The sequence below is a fragment of the Mobula hypostoma genome, chromosome 5, assembly GCF_963921235.1.
Source record: "Mobula hypostoma chromosome 5, sMobHyp1.1, whole genome shotgun sequence".
Taxonomy (NCBI): domain Eukaryota; kingdom Metazoa; phylum Chordata; class Chondrichthyes; order Myliobatiformes; family Myliobatidae; genus Mobula; species Mobula hypostoma.
The window spans coordinates 31,792,467-31,811,169 of record NC_086101.1 but is presented as its reverse complement, the minus strand read 5'-3'; the positions used below and the strand labels follow the sequence as shown (position 1 = coordinate 31,811,169).

The following is an 18,703-nucleotide window of genomic DNA, read 5'->3' as shown; positions in this document are numbered from 1 at the left end:
GCGAGCGGCTGGCCGACCTCGAGCGGCTCCCACAGCTGCTGGTGACGTCCCAGCCGGTCGTTCTGGCCGGAGACTTCAACTGCACCATTGATGCGGCTGGAGGGCCCGGCAGGCTGGACAGTACCTCCAGACTCCTGAGGGAAATAGTAAAGACTGCCAAGCTGCGCGATGCCTTTGGCACCCCCACAGGTGGAGCACAGCCGCAAGCCACCTGGACATGATCGGACGGCTCAGCCCGCTCCCGGATCGACTTCCTCTTCCTGTCTGAGTCCCTCACGGTCAGGTCCACCGACGTCACGCCGGTGTCTTTCTCTGACCACTGCCTTCTGAGAGCCACCTGTCGCTTACGGGAGGACCAGAAGGCAGGCAGGGGGACTTGGAAGCTGAATGTTAAGCTGCTGACCCCAGAGAACATCGAGGAACTAGAGAGGGAGTACACAGGTTGGAGAACCTTGAAAGCCGTCTTTGATTCCCCGGTTCACTGGTGGGAAGCCACCAGGGAGAACATTAAGAGGTTCTTCATTCGCAAGGGTATCCAGAAGGCAAGGCAGGAGCAGAGGGAACTGCGTAAACTCCAGACAGAGTTGCAGCAACTTCTCCTCCTGCAGTCGAAGGGGGTGGATGTCAGGGAGGAATTGCGAGAGGTGAAGGGGCCGGCAAGCCCATAACCTCGCCGCCGAATCCTCCAAGATCATCTTCCGATCAAGGGTCCAAACCGTGGAGCAGGACGAGACGTGCTCACGCTTCTTCTTCCAAAAGGTGCACAGGGGGAGCTCTGTGATCCACAACCTTAAGGAAGAGGACGGCTCAGTCGCGTCCTCGCAGACCGACATACTGAGGATCTGCAAGTCCTTCTATGCCGGTCTGTACGACGAAAAGGCCACAGAATCCACAGCCTCCCGCAACTTCCTGTCGTCTATCACGCAGGTCTTAGACGACGGCAAGCGGGAGAGTCTGGATCAGCCACTGACCCTGGACGAGCTGACAGGCTCCATCCGTTCCTTTGGGTCGGGTAAGACTCCCGGAAGCGACGGCTTACCGGCTGAGTTGTACTCGGCTCTGTGGAACTGGATGGGCCCAGACCTGCTGGAAGTGTACAACGCTATGCTTCTGGCCGGCAGTATGTCTGAGTCCATGAGGAGGGGCATCATCACCCTCATCTACAAGCAGAAGGGGGAAAGGGAGGACATTTGGAATTGCAGACCCATCTCTCTCCTGAATATGGATTACAAGATCCTGTCCAAGGCTATCGCCAACAGGGTCAAGTCTGCTCTGGGACAGGTGATCCACCCAGACCAAACCTGTGCTGTACCAGGCAGGAAGATCTCAGACAGCCTCACGCTGCTGAGGGACACCATCGCCTACGTGCAGGACAGGGGGGTGGACGCCTGCCTGGTCAGCTTGGACCAGGAGAAAGCCTTCGACAGGATATCGCACTCGTACATGGCGGACGTGCTCTCCAAAATGGGATTTGGGGAGGGAATCCGGAATTGGATCAGACTGCTCTACACAGACATCCGTAGTGCAGTCCAGGTCAACGGGTGGGAAACAGACAGCTTCCCCATCAGGTCTGGAGTCAGGCAGGGCTGTCCCCTCTCCCCTGTCTTGTTTGTCTGCTGCATAGAACCCTTTGCAGAAGCCATCAGGAGGGATGAGGGCATAAGACGGGTGACGCTGCCAGGCAGTGGAGGGACCCAAGTGAAAACCTCCCTGTACATGGATGACGTCACCGTCTTCTGCTCTGATCCGAGGTCAGTTCGCAGGTTGATTGGCATCTGCGAACAGTTCGAGCTAGCGTCGGGGGCCAGGGTCAACCGCACGAAGAGCGAAGCCATGCTCTTCGGCAACTGGCCCGACCGATCCAGCGTCCCCTTCACCATCAGATCTGACCACGTGAAGGTGTTGGGGATCTGGTTCGGAGGGACTGAGGCGATCAACAAGAACTGGCAGGAGCGGACTGCCAAGGTGAAACAGAAACTGGGACTGTGGGGAGGGCGCTCCCTGTTGATAACGGGCAAGAACCTGGTCATCAGGTGTGAGGTGCTCTCAGGGCTGCTGTACTTGGCGCAGGTGTGGCCCGTCCCCCGCTCCTACAGCTCGGAAATCACCCGGGCTGTCTTCAGATTCGTCTGGGGATCCAAGATGGAGCGGGTGAGACGGACCGCCATGCACAAGTCCCTGGACAATGGGGGCAAGAACTTCGCCCTCACCCTGATGGCCAGCTTCGTGTGTGGCTGCATCAGGTTGTGCGTGGATCCCAGATACGTGGGCACAAAGTACTACTATGTGCCTAGGTTTTACCTGTCGCCCTGGCTACGAAGGATGGGTCTGGCTTCTTTCCCGCGTAACACCGCTGTCAGCTGGTCGTTGCCCCCTTACCTGTCCTTCGTAGAAAAATTCTTCAAGACCAACGCATTTGACCACAGGGCAATTAGACAGTGGTCGGCATGTAATGTCCTGCAGGCACTGCAGGAGAAGGACGAGATGGACACAGTGGGGTGGTTCCCTGAGCAGACCGTCCAGTTCATCTGGCAAAATGCCTCATCGCCAGATCTCACCAACAGGCACCAAGACCTCGCCTGGCTGGCGGTGAGAGGGGCCCTCCCAGTCAGAGCCCTCCTGTACGCCCGGAACGTCGTCTCCGCACCCCACTGCCCACGGGAGGAATGTAATGGGGTGGAGTCTGTGACCCACCTCTTTGCACACTGTGGGTTCGCAAAGAAGGTGTGGAAGAGAATGGAAGGGACAGTACTAAGATTCGTGCCCAGCAGCTGCGTAACAGAGGACTCTCTGATCTACGGGCGGTACCCGGGGAAGCACACGGAGACAAACATCCGGTGCTGCTGGCAGATCATCAACTCGGTGAAAGACGCTCTTTGGTCGGCCCGAAACTTGATGATCTACCAGCACATGGAGATGTCCGTGGGAGAATGCTGCCGACTGGCACATTCTCGGCTGCAGGAGTACGTGCTGAGGGACGCACTGAAACTCGGTGCAGCCACCGCAAGGGCCCGGTGGGGAAGGACCACAGTTTAACGTTCATCACCCGTAGGAGGGGGAGAGGTTGGGTGGGGAGGAGACCTACCCTCATCAGCGGTGTGGACAGATAATCAGCATGGTGCCCAAGGAGTGGGTGGAATTGTTAATTTGGGAAAATATTACAGCCATTGCCTGCCTTTATTGTTGAAAATTTTGATTGTTAATAAGTTTTAACTCTTGACCAAGGGTTGAGAGTAAACGCATGATTTACTGTAAACATCTTTCATTTGTAAATGAACAGAGAGTCAACGCAAAATTTTATTGTTAATAACTGTATTGAATAAGGACTTACAGTCAACGAATGGTTTTCTTTTCTTGTATGTAATTATTTTTATTTTGTAATATTTCTGAATAAAGTATTTTTGGAAAAAAAGGCCGAGGTTCCAGGACGAGGCTATCCCATTGCACTCCGGGTGTGCTGACGCCTGCGATGTCCCCAAATGCGGGATACTCGACTGCGGAATTTGTGGTAGTGGGGGACTGCGTTCGCGCTCTCCGCTGACCTTGTAAACAAAAAATAGAACGTGGTTTTTAGAAGTAAACTGTGTTTCGTGTTCTCAAATGCTGAAGAACGGACTGAGATCTAATTACAGGCAATTCTGTGTCACTTAACCCTGGCACTTCGACCTGCACCACGTCTTTCATTAACCTGGCCCAAAACCACTTGGCTCCATTATCCTGGTAGCAGCCTCGGGTCTTCGAACATTAGGCACGCTCGCCCAGGCGACCGAGCCAGGGTCGATCACCCGGCATGTGTTTTCTCCCCATGGACCAAGATAATGAAAGACGCGCCACTTCGATGGTTAGGGTATTTTAGACCACGTTATTTAGTTTTATTTTGACCACGTGGGGAGTGGGACGTTTTTAGGCCTAGTTGAGGTCAACGGACTGACCTGCTGAATTAACCCAGCGTTCTATGTTTTTTTTTGGTCTTTGGCACAATGTTCGCTATCCTCGCCAACACCTTTGACCAGAAGGCAGAGGTCAGCACGCAATGTGCTGCAGAAACCGCAGAACGACTCAATGGGCACAATGGGGTAGGGGTTTCCGGAGCACACTGCCCAGCGGTATCCGGCGGTATCCCTCATCCCCACGCCTCACCAACAGGCGCAAAGACTCCGCCTGGCCGGCGGCGAGAGATCCCCCCCCCCACCCTATCCCACTCTGCCCCAATCAAATCCGTCCCGTATATCCGCAGCATCATCCCACAATCTGTATTCTTTAAAGTAATTCATAGTTTTTATAAAGTATTGCACCGTACTGCTGTCGCAAAACAAGGCATTTGATGACATATACCAGTGATATTAAACTTGCATTTGATTCTAATTCCGATTCGGATTCGGATTGAGCAGTACAGGTGGGGGCGGGGGGGGGGAATGGGTGATTGTTCAGCAATTTGTAGACCTTCAGGATCAGGCCGGCATCAGGACCGAGTGAAGAGCGAAAATCTCCAGTATAAAGAAGAGAAGGGGAGGGTTGAGGCGAAGTAAGTGGTGAACTGAGGAGAGGTTAAGGATTACCGACAGGTTAAGCTAGGGGAGGGGAAGGGTTGGAGGGAGGGGGAATATTAGGGAGTTAGGGGGTAAAGGCAGATGGGTTATAGTTCTAAATGAATAAAAAATAGAGAGGAGGGTGGACTGAGGTGGAGGGACTGTAAATACGAGGCGTAGAGAATCAGGCCAATTGGCCTTAAATCTGATCATCGCTCATCCACCGCCTCTGTTCGGGTTCCCCAGAGTCTCAAAACGCAATTTGCTCCAAGCCATATTTATATATTGATATACCCCGAGGAGTTTTACCACGCTCCGTGACGGAACACAATTTTACACGACATCCCTCCCCACAACTTTCCACACATTGAGGATCTCCAACTAGCGTCCGATCTGACAAAGGTCTTGCACCAGAACCATCAACTGTTTCTCTTTCTGCAGATGCTGACCGATCTGCTGAGTGTTCCTGGCACGTACAGCTCTGACCCAGTCACTGATGGGGATTGTTTCTCAGCCGCAGGTTTTGGGTCGGCCGACATTGCAATGCGGAGTTGTTGGAAAGATGTAGGATAGAACTGGTCTGTCGTGGTCAGAGATTCTGGAGAAAGAACAGCACATCATCGACACCAGCCATCAGGCTCCCCCCCGAACCACTGTGAATAACTTCACTGTCAACTGATTCTACAGCCTCTCTTTGAAGGGCTCTTACTTCTTATATGTAATGTCCTGGTTCATATATTTTTTTACTGTAATGCTGTACGTATTTCATTTTGTGCTGTTCTGTGCGAGCTGCGTGTTTTCCGCTTATGTTTGGGTTACTGTTGAAGATACGGGATGATGTGGAATATGTGCCATCCAATTAGCGGGAGGATTTCCTGGTGAGGGAGAATAAGGTTGGTCCTGGGCTTCTGTTCGAGAGGAGATGAAGAGAGAAGGGGCTGGGGAGAACCGGTCGTAACATACGATCCAGTGGGAGACCCGTTTGTTCGAGGTGGGTTGTGAGTGACGTTCAGGAGGTGGCGTTGACCGGGGGCCCAACGCGTGAGTGACAGAAGTTGAAGATGAGCTCCCACTTGTGCGGATTTGACTGTTTAATTAGAATGGGCCCTTTTCCTTTTGTTATTCTTTACTAACCCTTTAGTTAAGATTCATAAATGTAATTCCTTTAATCGTATGCAGAGTACTGTCTGTTATTTCGTGGCAAATGACACAGTATTCACGTAAACAGGGGTTTTGGGGTGGGCTCGCGGCTCAATCTCACACATTTGGCAGGGCCGGAGATTGACTGCCCTAGATTCACGCAGTCGAGGAAACCAGAGTGTTTCATATATTCTCAGTATTATTTTTCATTTGCACAATTTCTCTTCTTTCGCACATTGGTTGTCAGTCTTGGTTTATGTGCAGTTTTTTCCGTTTATTTTATTGTACAGTATTTCATTGTTTTCCTTTAATTCCCGCAAGATACTGAATCCCATGGCAGTGTATGATAATGTATACGTATTTTCATAATATTTTTACTCTACTATAAAGCGTGCTACCTTAGTGAGTCTACCTGCATTACAGTGCGCGAATGGTCGTGTTCACTTCTTAGTCCCGCATCAACCTTTATTTATCTTTAAGTCCTCAGCTTTAGGTGGAACTGAATCATATTGGATACATATTGATTTATCAATTTGTAATATCATGGTCACGGTTCCTCAATTCACTCATTCCTGTGACAAAACAGCACATGCAGATTGCCCGTCCCCTAAATAAATTCCCTGTCTCTGTGACACGCTAAGACGCTGGCTATGAGCTCCGGAGAACGCCAGCTGAGACTGTCTGCTCACGGTGAGAGCCTGGTGGTCCGAGACGAAAAGCATGAGGCTGTGGCCGGGAGTTGAATGCGGGCAGGATCCGTGGCGGGATCCCGGTCACAAGCCCGCTATCGGTTGATTAAAATCTGCAGTGGAGACGCCTAGTGGCTATTGTCAGAACCGCAGGTGCGTTGTCAGAGAGGCCCCACACAGTGGTCATCCGAGTCAGTGGGCGCACCTGTAGGGTGAGGATTCCAGTCTACTCCAGACGGCCCTGGATAAGTCCGTAGTGTTGATCCGAGGGGCGGGGGTTCAGCTAGAGCCGGGGACTCGGCTCTCGACAAAAACAGGAGCAGAATGTGGACAGTCACACCAAGAGAGCGAGACCGTACGGAGTCGCAGCGACTGAGCGACCATCGACACGCTCAGCATCCTTCGCCCCTCAGAGCAGAAAGAAGAATAAAGAGGAGAGAGCAGAGCGGCTGCCAGCCGAGAACGCGCCAGTGTAAAGGGCGCAGAGTGAAGCGGAATGCGCGGAAGAAACTGCTCAGCTGCTCATGGAAGCGCGCCCCTCCGCCATGGACACAAAATACTCTGCGGATGCTGGGGTCAAAGCAACACTCGCAACACGCTGGAGGAGCTCAGCAGGCCGCGCAGCACCCGTGGAAAAGAACAGACAACGTTTCGGGCCGGAACCCTTCGTCAGGACTCCGCCATGGACCCAGCCTACACTTCTCACTGCCTCGGTAAAGCAGCCAAACTAGCCAAAGACCCCACCCATTTCAGAATCCCCCCCCTCCCATCGGGCAGATGATGCAAAACCCTGCCTGACCGTACCTACCACCAGGCTGAAGAACAGTTTCTATGAGTTTTCCAATGCATCTCGGTACGTGTGACAATGTTACACCAAGCCCAGTTCTAACTCCACGTGTATGGGGCAACATGGAGACGAACAGGGCGACAAGTCACTTCACCAGGTCGGGTGAAGCATGATCAGGTTGAACAAGCAGAGTGAAGAGAATGCCAACCCCGTACCGCCCCGCCCCGAGGAAAGCGGGGAGGCGGCGGAAGATCCCGAGTGGATCTGGTAACCCGAGTGCGGACCCGGCAACGGAACCCGAGACGAAAATTCGTTCAAACGGGAAACAGAAAGAGAGTGAGCGGGGGAGGGGGAAGAAAGAATAATTAAAAGGGCTGTTTCAGGTACGTCTTATCGACCGTTTCATTCCCCAATCGCCATCAAAACCCACCGCCCACCCAATTTTTAAAGAAATGTAATTAAGCACTATTCATCGCCTTGTTTGTGAATTTAACAATATTTACAAATATGCCTTAAATTTGTATAAATTTTATTTTGAACTTTAAGTATCTTACCATGCGTTCTAAGTCTGGAACTTAGGACGCTGGTGTACAGACGGCTGGGTGACTTGCTGGAGGGGACTGGCCCCGTTGTAGCTCAAATTCCCGCCCAACTGGACTTTGCCGCGCTACCTGTCTCCCGTGGAAGTTCTTCCGGACCAACAACTCTGACCACAAGTCCATCAGACGGTGTCCTACACACACAGTGGGGTGGTTCCCTGAGCCGACCATCCGGCAGATCTCACTGACTGGGACCAGGACGTTGCCTGACTGGCGGCGAGACGGACGCTCCCAGTTAAACTCTTCCTGTATTCCTGGAGCATCATCCCACGCGCGCTGTCTGTGATCCACAGCCTTATGGAAGAGGACGGCTCAGTCGCGTCCTCGCAGACCGACATATTGAGGAGATCTGCAGGTCCTGCTATGCGCCGGTCTGTACGACAGAAAGGCCATAGACACCGCAGCTTCCTGTCGCCTATCAAGCAGGTTTTAGATGACGGCAAGCGGGAGAGTCTGGATCAGCCGCTGACCCTGGACGAGCTGAACGGCTCCGTTCGTTCCTTTGGATCGAATAGGACTCCCGGAGGCAGATCATCAACTCTGAAAGACGCTCTTTGGTCGGCCCGAAACTTGGTGGTCTTCCAGCACATGGAGATGTCGGTGACTGAATGCTGTCGGACGGCACATTCTTGCCCGCAGGAATTCGTGCTGAGGGACGCACTCAGACTCGGAGCAGCCAGCACGAAGGCCCGTTGGGGAAGGACCACGGTTTAGGGCTCGTCACCTGCGGGAGTGGGAGGGGTCGGGTGGGGAGGAGATGCCCCTCATCAGCGGTGTGGACAGATGAATCAACATAGTGCCACACGGGTGGCTGGAAACGTGGAAAGGTATGGACCGTAAAGGAACTTCGGTAAAGAAATGAGAATAAACGTCTGGTTTTTATTGTAATTTTTTAAATTGTAAGTAAGTTTATTCTTGACTAAGGTTTGAGAATCAACGAATGATTTATTGTAAACATCTTTATTTCGAATAACGACTGAGTCAACGCATGACTTATTGTAAATAATTTTATTTATTGAATACGGACAGAGTCAACGATTAGTTTTTGTAAGTAAGTTTATTTTGTAATATTTCTGAATAAAGCATATTTTTGAAAAAAAAAAGAGCCGAGGTTCCAGGACGAGGCTATCCCATTGCACTCCGGGTGTGCTGGCGCCTGCGATGTCCCCAAATGCGGGATACTCGACTGCGGAATTTGTGGTAGTGGGGGACTGCGTTCGCGCTCTCCCCTGACATCTGAGAAAAAAGATTGATGGTTTGAATGACATCAATCAGGCAGTGGTCAGCACGGGAAGCTTCTGGATAGCGCTGAGAGCCCCTTCCCCCACCGAAATCACAGCCCTTCCTATTTACAAGGATGTTGCCTGGATTGGGGAGCATGACTTATGAGAATAGGTTGCGTGAACTCAGCCTTTTCTCCTTGGAGCGACGGAGGATGAGAGGTGACCTGATAGAGGTGTATAAGATGATGAGAGGCATTGATCATGTGGATAGTCAGAGGCTTTTTCCCAGGGCTGAAATGGTTGCCACAAGAGGACACAGGTTTAAGGTGCTGGGGAGTAGGTACAGAGGAGATGTCAGGGTAAGTTTTTTACTCAGAGAGTAGTGAGTGCCGGCAACGGTGGTGGAGGCGGATACAATATTTTAAGAGACTTTTAGATAGGTTCATGGAGCTTAGTAAAATAGAGGGCTATAGGTAAGCCTAGTAATTTCTAAGGTAGGGACATGTTGGGCACAACTTCGTGGGCCGAAGGGCCTGTATTGTGCTGTAGGTTTTCTATGTTTCTATATCCGGAACATCATTCTGACAACTGACTGCCGGCGGGATGACTGTGCCTCACTTCGTTGGAGACTGGGTTTGCGAAGAGCGTGTGAAGAATGTTGAAAGATCCTCTGGCACATCTCATCCCAGCAGCAGCTGAGTGAAGGTGGACTCGGATCTACCGGCTGTTCCCGGGGACGAACATAAATTGCTTCTGGTGGATTACCAACTCGGTGAAAGACGCTCATTGGTCGGCTTGAAAATTATTCAAGTCACGTCACTTTTTATTGTCATTTCGACCATAACTGCTGGTACAGTACACAGTAAAAACGAGACAACGTTTTTCAGGACCATGGTATGTTTTGTATGAAACAATACAAAAACTACACGGAACTATGTAAAAAACACAGAAACTACACTAGACTACAGACCTACCCGGGACTGCATAAAGTGAACAAATCAGTGCAGGCATTACAATAAATAATAAACAAGACAATAGCAGAGTAGCGGGCAGTAGGCTGGTGTCAGCCCAAGCTCTGGGTATTGAGGAGTCTGATGGCTTGGGGGAAGAAACTGTTACATAGTCTGCCACATGCATATTGAGCAGGAACATCAAGAAGGACTGTGCCGACTGGCTTATCCCGGTCTGCGGAAGCACATCTACAGCAGAGGGACGCATTGAAGCTTGGTGCAGCCTCCGCAAGGGCTCGTTGGGGAAGGACCACGGTGCAGAGTTCTCCTCCTATTGGAGAGGGAGGGTTCGGTAGGGAGAGGAAGGCCCTCAATTATTGTGTTTGATTTAAAACTAGTGCCACGTGAGTGGGTGCAGTGCTATAACAGTACGTAAAACTTTGAGCATGCATGTAAAATGGAAAAGCATTGTTGTAGACACAGCTCAAATGCCATCTATAAATTTACTGTCGACACAACCTTTGTTGGCAGTATTTCAGATGGTGACAAGAGGGCATACAGGAGTGAGATATATCAGCTAATTGAGTGGTGTCGAAGCAAGAACCTCATAGAGGGATCAGAGGTGGAAAGAGTGAACAATTTCAAGATCCTGGGCGTCAATATCTCTGAGGATCTGACCTGGACACAACACATCGATGCAGCTACAAAGAAGGCAAGAGCGTCTGTATTTCATTAGGAGTTTGAGGAGATTTCATATGTCAACAAACCACTCGCAAGTCTCTACAGATGTACCGTGGAGAGCATTCTAACTGGCTGCATCACCGTCTGGTGTGTGTGTGTGTGTGGGGGGGGGGGGCTACAGCATTAGATCGGAGTAAGGTGCAGAGAATTGTAAACAGTCAGCTCCATCGTGGGTTCTAGCCTCTGCAGTATCCAGGACATCTTCAAGGAGCGATGACTCAAAAAACAACTCGGCCCTCTCACGCAAAACAACAGCAGAAACATCGACCCTCCCCCCCCCACTTGCACCAGCAAAAGCAACGACCCTTTCCCCCCACCATGCAATCAATAGCAAAGCCCCCCAAAGAGACCTTGAGTCCGTGAAAAACCACAGCTGGTCGCAGCATTTTGGTATCAGACAGGCTCTCTCGTACTTGAGGGAGAGCGAGGTCGTTCCTGCAACAACCAAGAGCGGGAGACCAGCAGCTCACTGGTTCAATGTTACAAGCTTCCGTGTGGCTGGTCCCGGTCAATCGCCCACTCCCACCCACAGATCCTCTAGAAGTGATTCTCCTCACTTCACCCCGGGACCTGATGCAGACCAGGCCCAGGACCGCGTGGCGCTCCGATCACATCTTCCTCTGCAGTCACTCACTGCTCTGCCTTCAGGAAGGCGCTTCCTACACCACTCCCACCCGCTTCAGGGTCTGAGGGTCTGATCCTTCCCTCCGGGCACCGATCTGACCCCTCTCGTACATCTGATTCCTATCACGGTCCTTATTCAGATTTAGACGGAACGGAGTCGAAGCGGGGTATATATAATTCAGTAATGTTATGGTCACTGATCTTCAATTCCTCAATCCTGAAATCAACCCTTCCCGCTGACAGAATGGCATATGCAAATGATCCGTTCCCTCATTGAATCCTCAATACTCCGACATACTCTAGCCCCCGGCTTTGCCCCAGCTGTCCTCCAGGAGCGCCAACTAAGACTGCGTGCACATAGTGACAGCCCAAAATTCCTTGTTGAAGGGGACGAGGCCGAGACTGGACTGGAGCCGCGGACCTTCACCAGTCTCACGCCTGCAGCTGATGAATGAAGCGGCGCGGGCGGAGGTAATGTGACACCTAGTGGCCAGCCTGAGAACTGCAGGCGGGTGTCAGGCCCTTTCCTTTTTTGGTAAATATGCAAAGAAGCAATGGATGCGAAATCTTTGGAAGTTGTAGTAATTTACAAGATGCGAATTATAATCCATGGCAGTACATTTGTGTGTGTGGGCTATTTGTGTTGAGGAACTGCAATGTAAGGTTTGAAATTGCTGGTCGTGAGGATGTTAAGGAGTGATGAGCATGATTGGCCGGGGGTGAGGAGACTGGGAGATCATACTTACCTGGCAGGGAACCGTCGGTGATCCGGAAGGCCGAGGTTCCAGGACGAGGCTATCCCATTGCACTCCGGGTGTGCTGACGCCTGCGATGTCCCCAAATGCGGGATACTCGACTGCAAAATTTGTGGTAGTGGGGGACTGCGTTCGCGCTCTCCCCTGACATTTTTAAACGGAAATTAGAATGAGTGCGGTCTCTGGAGTGAGGAACGTCTGAGAGCGATAACTCTCCAGCTGCGATCCCCTACATGCTGCCCGACCTGCTGAATTGCTCCAGCATTCGATGTGTTTCTTCCGTTCCTCATCCTACTTCACACTGCGTTCTCGGCGTACAGGATGCAGAGAGGGGGAGTGAGAAAATCCGCAGAGTGAGCCTTCGTTGGGTCCACAAGGGCCGGGCTGAGTCTGAGGTGCCGAAGGTCTCGACCCTGTGAGTCCGTGCCAGTGCTCCATGAGCGGACTGGGTGGGTAAAGCGGTTGATTCTGGGGAGAGGGAGCGAGGCAATACAGAATGGATACACACCCTTCTGCACAGCCAATCTCAGTGGCATTGCAGCTGGCCCTAATTTCCTGTGTTACGCTCGCATCCCGCCAAGCCTCACCTCTTCATGTAACTAAGAAAATGCTTCCTATAGTATGCTATTGCAACTTCCCGAACCGATTTACTAATCACCTTTTGCGTGAAAATATTTCCTCTCAGGTGTCTTTCCTCTCACACCCGATCCTATGCCCCTTAATTTTGGACTCTCTTACCCTTAAGGTAAAGTCACCATACACCTTATCCATGCTTCACATAAGGCGCTGCACTTCTATAAGGTCTCCGCTCATTCTCGTCTGTTACAAAGAATAAAGATAGAATGGCTCAATCCGTTCCTTCGATGCGTTTAAAAGTCCCGGACGCGACAGCTCACCGGCTGAGTTGTATCGGCTCGCTGGGACAGGGTGGGTCCAGACCTGCAGGAAATGTACAATACTATGCTTTTAGCTGCCAGACCGAAGGACTCTCCCACGAGGAAAGGCACCATTACCCCTCATCTACAGACAGAAAGGGGAAAGGGATGACATCAATCATTGGGACCCAATTTCGTTCCTGAATGTGGACTCGAAGATCCTGTGCAGGACCATCGCCAACAGAGTCAAGCCTGTTCTGGGAAAGGTGATGCTCCCGGAACAAACCTGTGCTGTACCTGGCCGGAAAATCTTTGGCAGCCTCGCCCTGCTGGGGGTCACCGTCACCTACGTGCAAGGCAGCGGGGTGGACGCCTGCCTGGTCAGCTTGGGCCAGCAGAAAGTCTTCTACGGGATGTCACACACTTACACCAATACGCTGGTCCTGGACTTATTTCCTGGCATAATTTACGTATTACTATTTAACTATTTATGGTTTTATTACTATTTATTATTAATGGTGCAACTGTAACGAAAACCAATTTCCCCCGGGATCATTAAAGTATGACTATGACGTGATGGACGCACACTCCAAAATGGGATCTGGGGAGGAAATCAGGAACTGGATCCAATTGCTCAACACAGACATCTGTAGCCCAGTCCAAAGCAATGGGCAGGGAATAAATAGCTTCTCCATCAAGTCTGGAGTCAGGCAGGGTTACCCAATCCCCGTCTTGTCTGTGTGCTGTACAGAACGATTCGCCGAGGCTGTCACGGAGGACGAGAGCGTAGGAGCGGTGACGCTGCCGATCAGTGGAAGGACTCAAGTGAAAACCTCCCTCTACATGGACAGCTTAATCATTTTCTGTTCAGATCCGGCCAGTTCCCAGATTGATCCCAGTATGAGTTGGCATCAAGGGCCAGGGTTAACCGCGTGGTCTTCGTCTAATGACCTGACCGATCCAGTGTCCCCATTCACCAGCAGCTCCGGTTACCTGAAGGTGCTTGGTATGGTTTTCGCAGTGGCCGAGGCGTGCAACAAGAATTGGCTGGAGTGCACTGGGCAGGTAAAACCGAAATTTGGACTGTGGGGAGGGCGCTCTCTATCCATAACCGGGAAGAACCTATTCCTCGGGTGTGAGGTGCTCTCAGAGCTGCTGTGCTTGGCGCAGGTGTGCCCCATTCCCCAATCCTCCAGCTTGGGAAAGACACGAACTGTCTTCAGTTTCATCCAGTGATTCAAGATGGGATAGACAGGCGGGCCGCAATGCATATCCCTAGACAATGAGGACAAAAAATACCCGATGTTGCCCACACTTTGATGTGTGTGGTGGCCTCAGGCTGTGCGTGGAATTTGAATACACGGGCACTAAGTGTCACGGCCTGCCGAGTCTCTACCAGTCACCGGTTTTGCGAAGGATGATGGTTTTGGTCCCGTTGTCGCGCAACATCCCAGTCAGCTGGACGATGATGCACCACCTGTCCTACGCTGAAATTTTCTTCCAGACCAATACACTTTGACCAGAAGCCCATCATACAATGGTCATCACGGAACGTCCTGCCGAAACTGTAGGACAACTGCATGGACACTGTAGGGCAGGGTTCTCCCGAACAGACTGTCTGGCGGAATGACTCATCGCCAGGCCTCACCAACAGGCACCAGGACCTCGCCTGGCTGCCGATGAGAGCTCCTCACCCCCCAAGTGAAATCCTTCTTGCATACCCGGCGCATCACTCCCACAACCGGCAGCCCGCGGGATGGCTAGCTCACCTCGTTGTGGACGGTGGGTCTGCGAAGAATGCGTGGAGAAAGATGAAAGAGCCTGTGGCGCGTTTCCTCCCGAAAAGGGCGTGTCGCGCGTCCTCCCGAGAAGTTCTCGCAGACTGAAGAGAGGCAACTGTATAAAATGAATGAAATCAGCTGTAAAACGCTGCCAACTGTGGGAAAATACTACACACACTGAGTTGCATTAAGCTTAGTTCAACTGCCCTTTGTCCATCACATCAAGGACACTCGATCAAGGTAGAAGGGTCAATGCCTTGAAACTTCAGATCCCTGCAGTCTTCCAGCTCTGCGTCTTGTGTTTCTCTCACCCAGTTTCCTTCACACCACCCCTGGGATACAACATAAGACAGCTCACTTAAACTTACGGCTGACAGGAACAGTCATCTGCTCTGGCTGTAGACATACGTGGTTTCTGGTGACCGCATCTACAGCAAGTGTTGGTTTCTCGAGGCCCAATGTCAGTGACCTGGAATCTAAGCTGCAAACACTCTTGACACTTCAGAGAGGGGGAGAGTTACCTGTACACTGTGTCTCCGGAGGCAGTTACACCCATTTTATTAACTTTCTCAGATCTATTTAATCCAAAGATTAAATTAACTTTCTCAAATGCAGTTTATGGTCGGGGACAAGAGGGCATGACTGTGAGTGAGGCAGGTAGGGGATGGAAGAGGTAGTGCTGGAGGAGCCTCGGCCCTCCATTGAGGTTATCAATTCATTGTTTCCCCTACTTATCTCTCCAGGCAGATGTTCAATTACTTTTTGAAAGAAAATGTTACCTTGTATCTGTATTGGTTCAATTTCCAGTAACCTAACTGTGTCATGTTACAGCAGGAAATACTCAGCAGGTCAGACAGCATCAGAGAGGAATAAGACAGTTAATGTTTCAGTTCCAGTGATGAAGTCATACCTTTAAATATCGCTGGTGTTTTCTGCAGATTTGTGTGTTTTGATTTCCAAGATTGACCTCTGGAAACTGACTCCATTGCTGCTGGAAACCCTTTCTCCTTAGTTACCTTGTCAAGCATGCTTTATACTTTATTGTCGCCAAACAATTGATACTAGAGTGTACAATCATCACAGCGATATTTGTTTCTGCACTTCGCGCTCCCTGGAGTACAAATCCATAGTAAATATTAAAAATTTAAATTGTAAATCATAAATAGAAAATAGAAAAGGGAAAGTAAGGTAGTGCAAAAAAACCGAGAGGCAGGTCCGGATATTTGGAGGGTACGGCCCAGATCCGGGTCAGGATCCGTTCAGCAGTCTTATCACAGTTGGAAAGAAGCTGTTCCCAAATCTGGCCATACTAGTCTTCAAACTCCTGAGCCTTCTCCCGCAGGGAAGAGGGATGAAAAGTGTGTTGGCTGGGTGGGTCATGTTCTTGATTATCCTGGCAGCACTGCTCCGACAACGTGCGGTGTAAAGTGAGTCCAAGGATGGAAGATTGGTTTGTGTGATGTGCTGCATCGTGTTCACGATCTTCTGCAGCTTCTTCCGATCCTGGACAGGACAACTTCCATACCAGGTTGTGATGCACCTGAGAAGAATGCTTTCTACAGTGCATCTATAAAAATTAGTGAGGGTTTTAGGGGATAGGCCAAATTTCTTTAGTTTTCTCAGGAAGTAAAGGCACTGGTGGGCCTTCTTGGCAGTGGACTCTGTTTGGTTGGACCAAGTCAGGTCATTTGTGATATTGACCCCAAGGAACTTAAAGCTTTTGACCTGTTCCACTTGCGCACCACCGATGTAAGTGGGGTCGTGCGGTCCACTACTCCTTCTGAAGTCAACAACCAATTCCTTCGTCTTGCTGACGTTGAAGGATAGGTTATTGTCTTTGCACCATGCCACCAGGTTCTTAATTTCCTCTCTGTACTCAAACTTATTATTACCCGAGATACGGCCTACAGCTGTGGTATCATCAGCAAACTTATATATTGAGTTTGATGGAAACTTGGCTACACAATCATGGATGTACAGTGAGTACAGCAGGGGGCTGAGTACACAGCCTTGTGGGGCACCGGTGCTCAGAGTGATTGTAGAGGAGAGCTTGTCCCCTATTTTTACAGCCTGGGTCCTGTTTGTGAGGAAGTTGAAGATCCAGCTGCAGATCTGAGTGCTAAGGCCCAGATTCCAGAGCTCATGATTCAGTATCTTCAACAAAGCTCTTCATCTCTTCATCTCTTTCTAAACAGCTTCTCCTCACTTCCCTGGGACTATGACAGTAAATTTACACTGATTTCAAAGTTCAAAGTAAAATTTATTATCAGAGTGCATGCATGTCACCACATACAACCCTACGATTCTTTTTCTGCAGGTATACTTAGCAAATCTATAGAACAGTAACTGTAAACAGGATCAATGAACAACAAACTGTGCAAATGCAGATGTAAATAAGTAGCAATAATTAACGAGAGCTTGAAATAACAAGATAAAGAGTCCTTAAAGTGAGATAATTGTTTGTGGGAACACAGGAAGTAGAATGAATGTGGTTATCCCCTTTTGTTCAAGAGCCTGATGGTTGAGGGGTAGTAACTGTTCTTGAACCTGGTGATACAAATTCTGAGGCTCTTGTACCTTCTACCTGATGGCAGCGGTGAGAAAGGAGCATGGCCTGGATGATGAGGATCTTTGATGATGGGCAACGTTTCTCTGACAACGTTTCATGTAGATGTGCTCAATGGTTGGGAGGGTTTTATCCATGATATACTGGGCTGAATCCACTACCTTTTGCAGGATTTTTTGCTAAAAGGGCATTGGTGTTCCCATAGCAGCCAGTCAGCACACTTGTCACCACACATCTATAGAAGTTTGCCAAGGTTTTGGATGACATGCCGACTCTCCGCAGACTCCTGAGGAAACAGAGGCACTGTCATGCTTTCTTCACAATTATATTTATATGGTAGATCCAGGACAGGTCCTTTGAGATAGTGACACCCAGGAATTTAAAGTTACTGTCCCTCTCCACCTCTGATCTTCCAGTGATTACTGACTCATGGACCTCTGGTTTCCCTCTCCCGAAGCCCACAATCAGTTTCTTGGTCTTACTGACATTGAGTGAGAGGTTGTTGTTATGACACCACTCAGCCAAGTTTTCAATCTCCCTCCTGTTTGCTGATTCATCACCCCCTTTGATACAGCCCACAACAGTGGTGTCATCAGCAAACTTGTATATGGTGTTGGAGCTGTTCTTAGCCACACAGTCACAGGTGTAAAGGGCTGAGTACACATCCCTGCGGTGCTCCTGTGCTGATGGAGATTGTGGAGGAGATGTTTTTGCCAATCTGAACTGACTGGGGGTCTACAAGTAAAGGAATCCAGGATCCAATTGCACAAAGGGGTATTGAAGCCCAGGTCTTGGAGTTTACTGATCAGTTTTGAGGGGGTGATGGTGTTAAAAACTGAGGTGTAATCAATAAAGAGCATCCTGATGTATACATCTGTATTGTTCAGATGATCCAGGGTTGTGTGAAGAGCCAATGAGATGGCATCTGCTGAAGACCTGTTGCTTTGGTTGGTGAATTGGAGCAGATCCAAGTCGTCACTCAGACAGGAGCCGATATGCTTCAACACCAGCCTCTTAAATCACATTATCGTTGTGGATGTAGGTGCCACCGGGCGAATGTCATTGAGACAGGTTACCAGGCTCTTCTTGGGCATCAGTATGATTGAAGCTTGCTTAAAGCAAGTGGGTACCACACATTGCCAGAACGAGCGAGAGGTTGAAGGTATCCGTGAATACACCAGCCAGTCGGTCAGCATAGGTCCTCAGTACTCGGCCAGGTGATTTAGATAAATCCCACATTTGCTGACACAGAACCTGCTGGTGTCATGGGGCGGAGCACGGGAGGACCCAAACACGAGACACAGTTACTGAAGTAGTAGGAACTGGACCATGTTTATTAATGGTTACAAGGAAAGCCAAGAATCAAGGATTGTTCAGAGGGAAATCAAGGAGTAAGCAAAGCAGCAGCGGGAATGAGCGTATCTGGACTCGGACTTAGGCCCTG

The 18,703-nt window shown here is 50.2% G+C and overlaps 2 non-coding genes and 1 pseudogene across 2 annotated transcripts; all 3 read left to right on the top strand.

Annotated features, from left to right (window-relative positions):
- The first annotated feature begins 3,380 nt into the window (after positions 1-3,380).
- LOC134347390 (U1 spliceosomal RNA) lies at positions 3,381-3,540 on the top strand. Its single transcript, XR_010018144.1, has one exon. It is a non-coding gene; the product is annotated as a U1 spliceosomal RNA (small nuclear RNA).
- A 5,298-nt stretch (positions 3,541-8,838) lies between these two features.
- Positions 8,839-8,976, top strand: LOC134347389 (U1 spliceosomal RNA; annotated as a pseudogene).
- A 3,044-nt stretch (positions 8,977-12,020) lies between these two features.
- Positions 12,021-12,184, top strand: LOC134347376 (U1 spliceosomal RNA). The gene has a single exon (XR_010018132.1). It is a non-coding gene; the product is annotated as a U1 spliceosomal RNA (small nuclear RNA).
- Positions 12,185-18,703: the final 6,519 nt, after the last annotated feature.